Consider the following 10,716-nt stretch of genomic DNA (forward strand, 5'->3'; position numbering starts at 1 on the left):
ACCCATTTCTTCAAGTTTTGACTCACCGGTCTCTCTCTTAAATACAGTCCATGTTTTAATTAACCATATCTCATATAAAATAAGTCATTAATCTAACCAAATATATTCTTATATCATTTAACATAACCCATAAAATTCGACACAATTTTATATATACCCCAAAATAGTTGAATAAATTACAAATCCCTAAATCAGATAAAAAGAACAAAAAGTTAATTATATACTTTTCATAATTAAACTTATGTAAGATTTGTGACATAATTGATAATTTCAAGTGTACTCGATTTAATGTAATCGTGATTAAGAAAAAAGAAGATCATCTTATAATTTTTTATAGAATAATAATACTTATGGAGTTTTAGATAATTGATTTTAGGAAAAAAATCAAAACCTTAATTGATTTCATTTCAATTTTTGATTGTAGAGAATTTTAAAAGAAATAATTAGAATATACTAGATGACTGCTTTAGCAGTGCTGGGACGACCAAAGTAGGGGGTGGTTGTTTTTGTGATGAAATTTGTAACAGTTTTTGCAACAATATCTGTAATAGTGATTTTATAACATTTATAAGTATTATATTCGTCTAACACTTATATTGTAACATATTTTGTAACATTTCTGTAACAGTTTTAGATCTGATGGCTGAATTTTGTTGGCAATGGACGATCAAGATTAAAATTAAAAGTTTAGGTGACGGTTTTTTGACAATTTTCATGTCGTATTAGCCGTCAATCGGATCAACTTCCATTCGTTTTCATCGCTCTTATCAGTAGTCGGGGACGATAACTCTCCGATTGTTGACTCAATTTCAAGAAAAAACAACCAATATCCATTCAATTGAATCGATTAAAAATGAAAAAAAAAAACGTTAACTTTGTTATAGTTAAGTACATTCTTTAAGTTAGGGACCACAAAATATTCTTTTGCATGACCGGACCCGTTAACTGTGTTAATTGGTTAGATGAAATTGCTAAGATCACTGTTTCATTATTTATGTACTAATTTCTCTCTTACCCTTCTCAATGCCGAGGACCTGGAAAACTAGCCTTTACCAACTGTCTCAGCTTCATTGTTAAGCTCCAAACCGATTCCTTTTCCTTGTGCACGAATTGCGTCTTTGAGGCATGTGATGTGACCTTGCCTTGGAAAGCCCAATCCTTAAACGAATGTAAGACCGAGATCCATAACATCTTAACGCATTTAATTATGAACGATTTTTTGGGCACTAGCCCATTTTGGTTGGGGGCTATTTTGTGATATGAATGTCCACCCTACATTCTAAGGGGTGTCCTAAAAATTAGGGAAGACTAATCTGGCTTTATCCTAATTAAGGTTATAACTAATCCTAATAACTTACTAATTTAACCACTACCCACTAATCTAACCCATTAAAATAAAACTCAAAAACAAAACTGATTAAAATCAGTTTCAAAACACTTCTCTCCCTTTTCTTCTTCATCTTCTTCTTCTTCTTCTTCTTCTTCTTCTTCTTCTTCTTCTTTTATTTTCCTCTTCTTCGTATACATCGACATTAATCGTCGATTCGAAAAAAATTCATCGTGGATTAATCCATCTTTATAAGCAATGCGTACCAAGCAGACACCCATATTTCCAGGATTCAGTCCGAGACTCGCAAATATAGTAAATCTCCCAAAAGAATTGCAAATTGATAAACAACTTGAAGCAAAGTTGAGAGGCAAAATCAATCATCCAACAACCAAGAAGTCTGATTCAAGTGAAATGCAAATACGAGCGTAATTTCCTTCGTACCCGTTCATTTTAATTCGCTTTTTTTTGAAGAAATCGATTAGAAATCATCAACGCCCATTGAAAATGGTAGTTACAGTAAACATTTCGGCTAGGAGAATTTCAAAAACCCTAGATTTTTTGTAACCGAACTTTCAATATGAAGAACACTTCGGCAATATCGCAAACTTTATCAATTTTTAGGTAACCGAACTGTTAGTTCGGTAATCTCGCAAGAAAATTTTTTGTAACCGAACTCCTTCTTTATATGGGAAAATTATAGTTCGGTGTAGTCGATAAATTTACATAGGTAACCGAACTTTTCTGTTATACAGTTCGGTTACTTCGCAATTTCTTGGGGGACAAACCTCTGTCTGCAAACACCAAACATGTATTTCGGTTACTTCCCAACTTACACTAGGTCACCGATCGCCTAGTTCGGTTACTTCAAACTTACATACCAGATAACCAAACTTTAGTCTGGTAACATCTTGTGTATGATGTAATCCCATGTTCAATTTTATTTGATTAGAAAATATTTTGTTTAGCTAATAATGTGGTTTTCATTCATTAGAAAAAAAGGAAAAAGATCTAATTTCCACCTAGATGAATATTTGAGAACCCCCACCCCTCGTGGTAGAATACATTTGGATTTCCGAAACCGTGATACTAAAAATGCTAAACATGGAGGGGGATCGTTACAGGAAGTGAACCAAGATAATGTTCGGAATGTAATCCAAGATGTCAATTAAGAGGTGATGGAGAATATAATTGATAATGTTATTGAAGAAGATAATGATGATGAGGATGAAGAGGAAGGAAATGAAGACCAAGTAAATGAAGAGTTCGAAGAACAAAGACAACAAGATGAAGATGTAGAGGAAGAAGAAAAGGATGAAGAGGAAGAAGTAGAACAACAAGGACAAGGCCAAGAAGGAGAAGAAGAGAAGGAGTCCGAAGAAGAAGAAGGCCAAGAGTTAGAGGAAGAAAGGGATGAAGAGGATGAATCCGAAGAAGAGGAACAAGAACAAGAGCAAGAAATTGTTCATGTTAAAGAGCAAAATAAGCCGAAGCCGCCTTGTGCTATATATGCACATATTCCACATCCTTTTTTGTGTTTGTCTCCAGTTAGCCCAACTTATGGTACTCCAAATGATGGAGGGGCAACATTATTTGGCTATAAACACTCATGGGCTGCGAAGATTTATGCGACAAAGGTATGTTCATTCTTAACTAACAAATTTATTTTTTTTGGTCATGTTTCGTCAAGTATTAATAGTGTGATGTTCTTTTCGTAGGATCATATGATGCAATTCGTCTTATTCGTCGTCAAAAGGCGGCCGAATGGGATCTTTCCAAGGAGTGTTTGGAGTTTCAAGAGAATGTTAAAGAATGTGTGTTATGGAGATCTATTGATAACACACATGTGGAATTTGACACTGTTGTCGTATCCGCATTTCTCGAGAGACATTATCCCGAGACATATACAATGCATCTTCCGTTTTGCGAGATGGGAATCAACGGCCTACCCGTGGAAGGTAAATGTCTTCGAGATGAATACAACCCCTCAATGTGTTATGAAGCTCTTGAAGCATTGGCTCTAAAGTGTCTCGGATGGGATGCAAGAAAGGCCCAATGTGAGTTTAGACGTTCTGTGAAGGAGCCTGAAATTTGCGATGAGTATAATCCCAAGGAAATAAATGGAGCCTTCAAGAATATGCTAAATAAATTCAAGTTGGTAAGGTTGAAGGAAGCATTTGGAGGGACATCTAAGAAGGTGAAGAATGGAAAGTTGGTGATAGACGAGGAGACGCTTAAGCACCATGTCGCTGCTTATTGGTTATATCAGCTATGAACTATTATTTTCCCGACACTTCTGGAAATAGGGTGGATGCGCATTATCTATAGATTTTGGAGGACCTCAATGAGATCAACAACTACTCTTGGGCCACTGGGGTGCTTGCCTTTGTTTTAGGAGAGATGAGCAAAGGGTCGATAATTAAGACAACTCAAATTTGAGGTTACTTAACTCTTATTCAGGTGACCTTCTATATTGTTAATTAGCAAATTATTCGTTAAGATTTTCTACTTCCAATTCAATTTTCATCTATTTTTGTTTTTTCACATAGGTTTGGATCTACGAACACTTCCCTTCATTGGGATTGGCTCAGAAAAGGGCCAATTATCCCTGGAATTTACCTACAGCAGGAAAATGGGTGTTTTTGGATGCACAAAAGAAGTCTAAAGAAGAGAAGTTGACTTTGTTGAGGGAGAGATTGGATAATCTAACAGTGAACAATGTGGTATTTCATCCATACAACGTACCCGATGATGTCCCTGTAGATGAAGACGATTTGAATGGTTACTCAACCATTTCTCCTTACTACGGACCAATTTGGCATCCTGACGGCTACGCAATATATAATCCAAGAAGAATTCTAAGAAAAATTTCTTGTGTCCAAATGAATCCCGACGTGGAGAATGAAAATTTCAATTCGGTGGTTAGAGGAACAAAGAACACCGAGAATTATTTTATTCCAAAACATGAACCAACTCCTACGATAAAACATTGGAATGAACACAATAAGTACTACTTACCTCTTGGTGATTGTGTACCTTGTGGTGAAGATGTAAATGCATATGAAGAAGATTATATGGAGTTTTATCAAGAAATCAGTCATCCTATTGTGATAAATAGACAACAACAAGCTCTTGCTGATAAGGCGAAGGCGAAGGCGAAGGCAAAGGAGAAGGAGGCTAAGAGAGCTCAGAAGAAGATGCCTATTTGTGGAGAATAAGCCATTAAGTTATGGGATAATGTGGTAAGTACATGTCTTCTCTTTATACTTAAAGTTGTTAAAAATTGTTGAACGTATATTTACTTGTGATTAAAATTGGAATCAGGTGAAGAAGGGTAAGAAATTGTTGAAGAAATGGATGACTAAAATCCGTAGTGGAGAGTCGATGTCGCCAAAGGAAAAAATCGACTACCACAGCCAGTGGGAGAAGATTATATCTCAAAGAATGGTAGAGCCAAGTCGTAAGAAAATGAAGAGGGGTCGACAACAAGAAGAAGGTTAAAGTCGAGCTATTACCACGGTGGAAGAAACCGGTCGAGGAGATGAAATCCCAAGTGATGAGGAAGTTCAACCTAAAACTCGTGGTAAACAAGGACGTAAAAGGGTTCGGCGTAGTGGTCGTTATTGATTTTGTATGGTTCTAGATTCAAAAAACACTTTTATATTTGTTTTAGAACCTTGTTTGTGTTTTCAATTTTATGTTTGTTTTAGAACCTTGTTAAATAAGGCTGAAATTTTGGCTACATCATATATTTCGGCAACCTAATATTTTTATTCAGATAACCGAATTTTAAGTTCGGTAATGTGCCCCAAACTTCTCTGCAACCGAACTGGTGGTTGGATAGACTGTGACAAATTTTGAGTCTTCTGAGAAGCGTTTGGAAACCTCTATATTTTACTTGGTCACCGAACTGTATAGTTCGGTGAGATCTCAATATTTTAGTTGGTTGCCGAATTCTTCTCTGAGGACTCAAAATTTTATTTTTCCACAAGTTGGAAAATCATTCTCTTGATGCAGAAATCAGATAACTGCACTCTTAGGCTTGCTTAGAGTGGTTTGTGTATCATATTTGTGTTCAGTTTGTGTTTCAGCCTTGAGATAAGGGTTCGGCAACCTCCTTATTTTACTAGGTAACCGGACTGCGTATTTCGGTGAGCTCACAATATTACGGTAGGTTACCGAATTCTTCTCTGAGGATTCTTCTCTGTTGAATCAAAAGCTTCGGTAACCTGAAACTTTTTACGAGATAACCGAACATGGTGTTCGGTTACCTGGTTATTTTTTACAGGTTACCGAACTGCCTTGAAAAATAGTTGTTTGCCAAACGTGGAGTTCGGCGACGTCCTGTAATCTTATTCTAACCGAACTATTATCTGACAACTCAATAAAATACTAAAATTAACACACTAATTAATACCACACTTCAAAAAACATAGTATATGATTCATAAGGTCATTTAATCATCCTCATCCTCAAGTGCAATATTTAGTACCATTACAAGTGTCATTTAATCATCCTCGATTGAAATTTGACCTTCATGTACAATTTCTTCCGACTTCTTCAAAGCTTTCCACATCTCCATGTTATGCTCATACATAATACACCAACCCAATATTATATCGGGGTTAAATGAAGGCCAATAAGAGGTTCCGCATAACATGGAGATGGACAATCGGGTTGTAACCGGAGACCTATAAAGTGGTTGTTTTCAATCAACGCAATCACACATCTCCTTCGTTTGAGTTGCTCGACACATACCGTTGTTTTTGGGGTGAATGTGAAACTAGCATATTTTGAGAAATAATGAACTACACAATTGAATGCCTCGGCGATTAAGTGTCCGCATATCGGCATGCTCATCCAATAATCTGTTGTGATCAGATGGCCCCCATGAAGACGACTTTGATACCTCACAAATTTCTTATTGGTACTACCCTCTCCGCATAACATTGTCTTGTAAAAGGCCTGATTCTCCTTTAGTTTAAACAACAACCTTTGCCTTACGTGCGTGATTCACACCCATTATATCGCTTGGCACCTTCGATGAAAGTCCCTAGTTGTTGTAATACAACATGAAAACCCCAATTACCATCCGGAGGAACATTTTCGGAGGATATAACGAATTCTCTAATGTATATAGGTAGCTCTCCTAAGTAGTATTTATAAGTATCCGTCGGTTTACCATTACTTGGTTGAGCATTTTGTTGTATGGGGTACATTGGAGCCTTAACATTCACGTCTTAAGAAGATGGTTGACTAAGTGGCAATTGAGTTGGTTGGTTTGGTGGCGATGGACACATCAGACCTTTTTTCTTCAAATCTCGCTAACTTGTTTCGACTTTCTCCGCAACACACCTACCACGTTTCTTAGATTCCTCCAAGTACTTTGCATTGGTCCACTCATGTGCACAAGGATCTATAGTAGTTGCATTTTTCTCACTCTTCTTCTTAGCTAACACCTTCGCATATTCTCTAATTTGCTTTTTTGTTTCTTTCGAACGTGGCCTACCTTTCCCTTTGCCTTTTTGTGGTTCATGAACATTCTCCGAAGTTTGCGGATATATGATTGTCCTCATGTCATCCCAAAAGATTTGTTTTTGGAGTTTGTTCATTCCTTGATATATCTCTATTACGGTTCTTTCAATTTCGTTTTCACCAAACTCTTCTCCGGATTCTTCTCCCTTTGGAGGTGGGATAAAACTTAGATGCTTCCAAAATGAATCAATATCACTTAAAGAGATTACGCCATGTTCATAGTTGAGTATCATATAGCGACAAGGGAGTACCATGGACTTCTTCATGTTACAAACACACACCTCATCCGGCTTGGTTTCCCACTTTTCAATCAACTCGACTTCTATAATCAACAACTTCATACATTTTTGAGATACGTTGTAATGGATTCCCTTGAAAAATTTGTAACTAGCATATTTTCCCGTCATTTTGAATATACGGCTTTTCTGGAACTTCTCTTTATTTCTATCAAAGTAGCGCTTGAAGTAATTTTCCATCGCATTCAACACGGTTACAAAATTATCAAACACATCCAAAGAGATTCTTCTTCAACCGGTGGTGAGCCGACTCTACCAAACTTGTTGCTTGATTTCCCAAGTGTCTTGATTTCCCAACCGGTCGGTCACTATAACCCCGGGAATATCATCACCTCGGTATGATGGCCTTCTATTTTCGTAGCGCCCAAGTGTAACTTGGTTCTTTCTCGTCCTTTAGAAGAAAAAAAAGCAACGGTAAACGGTGACTTCGTCAAAGTACGCCCAACAATATTCAACAATGGCATCTCGTACTTGTTTGTCTTATAATTGAAATCCATTATTAGAACTTCATGAAAGCATTGAGCCAATTGAACACTCGTCGAATGCGCAATGAAGAGTTGTGTTATCTCTCCGTCGGAATCCACATCCTTTTGAACCGCGTAGTCTTTTCCTTTGTTGCGTCACTTTTATATCTCTCCATTTCCTTCTTTTTAATCGTCTCAATTGCATTGTAAATGGTGGACAAAGATGAGTGGTTATCCTTGTTATCCTCCTTTAGTATTTGGAGCATTTGAACTGGTGAAATATTCATTTTCCTCATTTTAGATACCTTGTCCATCTCTTGAGGAGTTAGCTTTGCCGCCATAAAATGTCCTTCAAGATGCTCCGGACGAGGGTGGTTATGACGGCCTTCCATAACCCGATAGAGAACCCATCCACCCAAAGCTTTGTTATGATTAAATGATAGATTGAATGTGCAATTAATCTTCTTTGAGAAATTTTTGTTCTTCCTATTTGTCTTTCCCTTATAAATATAACCCTTCCTCTTGTGGCTTTTTTCGGGATCACCGCCTCTCTCACAAACCATTTCAAAGCGAGTTGCTGATTCATTCCCATTCAAAACTAATACGTACATGTCTTTTAGTGCATGTTGTCTATCCCAACTCTTTGCCTCCGCCGGATCTTCGAATACAAGTCACTCATGTAGTAAGGGGATGTGTCCTCGTACAAAATTTTAACTGGGTAAGGTTGATTTTCCATTGGTATTGGATCACATTCAACCTACGAGAAATAACACAACGTCAATGACAACCACAAACAAGAAAATAAACGGTTCGGCAATGTACAAATTTTAACGGCATTACCGAACTCCTAGTTCGGTTATCTTTTCACTATAAATAGGTTGCGACATTGCCGAAGTCAAGAGTTCGACAACAAAATTAATATACACGACTAAACCGAACCATATGATCGGCAACAGAAATAGTAAACTCAGACAAACCGAACTATTAACTGTATACTCTCAGCAAATAATTCGGCAACGTTTTCTGGAAAAGTAACCAAACTCTGAAAAACCTCCATTAAAAAAGTCCCAGCCGAACTTTTAGTTCGGTTACGTCGCAACTTTTTTTTTCCTAGCCAAACTTTTCTCTGAAAGCAAAAACTCCATTAAAGCTGAGTTCGGCTACCTGTGTCTTCAGAACCATTAGCCGAACTACACTTACAGATGAGTTTGGCTACCTGTTCTTCGGATGTCGTAGCCGAACTTCATTTCCATGGTCGAAATCAGTTTGAAATTTTATCATTTTTTCGGAAGTTTTTTGTCAATTCAAGCAACATTAACTAAAGTTACCCAACTAATTAATCTAACCTCACTAATCAATCATTACACTAACATTAATTAATCATTACACTAACTAATTTAATCACCAAGGACATATTTGGTATTATAAAAACTTAAGTTAAGGGATGGCTCAAATTTACTTCAAATATCCACCCATAGTAGTCCCCCCACAAAAAGGAGTAGTCCCAAAAAAAAATGATTCTTACATAACCATCAGGAGCCGGAGATCAATTCCATTTTTCTGGGCCTAGAGCATAACGCAGGAGCCCATGCTATCCTTAGGTTTAATTGGAACCATATTTTAGGGACCATGGTTTTTTTGAGGGGATCATGGTTTTATTAGGCCACCTTCCCTATAGTGATAAGGGGTGTCCTAAAACGTTGAAATGACTAACCTACCCTTAACCACCACCTCCTCCCACCACCACCGCCCACCACCGTCGATTACCACCACCACCTCCGATTATCACCACCACTAACCACCGATTACCACCACCACCTCCTCCCACCACCACCACCGCCGCCTATTTAAGAAATGTAACAACATCAATGCAATCACAATTAAGTTCGGTTATTTCCAACAAACCCCTCACTTTAATTTGATTTTGATTGCTTCAATCGAATAGAAATCATCAAAATAGGGTTTTAATAGGAGTTACAAAGCCATGTTCGGTTAGGCCGATTTTCCAAAAAACCTAGTTTACTAACCGAACTTCTTGAAAATGAAGAACACAAAGAACAGTTCGGTTCTATTGGATTTAAAACTAAGTCACCGAACTCTCTGTTCGGTTGTTTCACAGAAACATTTAAAATTACAAAGTAACCGAACTCCACCCTTACAACCGAAGAAAAAACAAATCCAGTCTAACCGAACTGTGTTGTTGTGGCCACTATGTTGAGTTCCAAAATAACCGAACTTAGCCAATAGAGTTCGGTTTGTTCGCAAAAAATTTTAAAACTACAAAGTAACCGAACTCCACCCTTATAACCGGAAAAAAAAAACAAATCCAGTCTAACCGAACTGTGTTATTGTGGCCACTACGTTGAGTTCCAAAATAACCGAACTTAGCCAATAGAGTTCGGTTTGTTCGCAAAAAATTTTAAAACTACAAAGTAACCGAACATAACACTGTAACTCCTAAAAATCTATTATTAGAGAGTTCGGTAACCTGCGTGTTTGGAACAAGTAACCGAACTAAAGCTTCAAATGAGTTCGGTTACTTGTTTTTCATATAAAGTAACCGAACTACAGCTTCAGGTATGTTCGGTTACATGTTCTTGACATATGGTAACCGAACTTGCCCAAATCTACATAAATTTTTTCATTTTTTTTTTGAAAGTTTGAAGCAATTCAACCAACATTATCTAAGTTTGAAGCATACCTGGGTACCCAAATACCCTTCCTCCGGGTGTGGTTGGTAAAATCCATCGTTTTTCAAGTTTTCCTTCTTCATCTTCTTTAAATTTACTCTCTCAATAATTCTATTTCTTTAGAAAAAAAAACATCTGATTTTTTAATCTCACTAATCTTTAACTTAATCATCTCACTGATCATTACACTAACTATTATTAACACTAACTAATCATCGCCCAAAATTAATCAGGAGGGTATTTAGGTATTAATATAAATATCTAGATGGGGTGGCCTAGATTTACTTTTAATGTCTTTACGCAAAATAAAACCATGGTCCCAAAAAAAAAAACGATGGTCCCCGAAATATGGTTCTTTGATTATTCCCTAAGAATTATCCTTAGGTTTAATTGTTCTTTCAACC

Source organism: Papaver somniferum, unplaced genomic scaffold (genome assembly GCF_003573695.1).
Source record: "Papaver somniferum cultivar HN1 unplaced genomic scaffold, ASM357369v1 unplaced-scaffold_131, whole genome shotgun sequence".
In the NCBI taxonomy this organism is placed as follows: domain Eukaryota; kingdom Viridiplantae; phylum Streptophyta; class Magnoliopsida; order Ranunculales; family Papaveraceae; genus Papaver; species Papaver somniferum.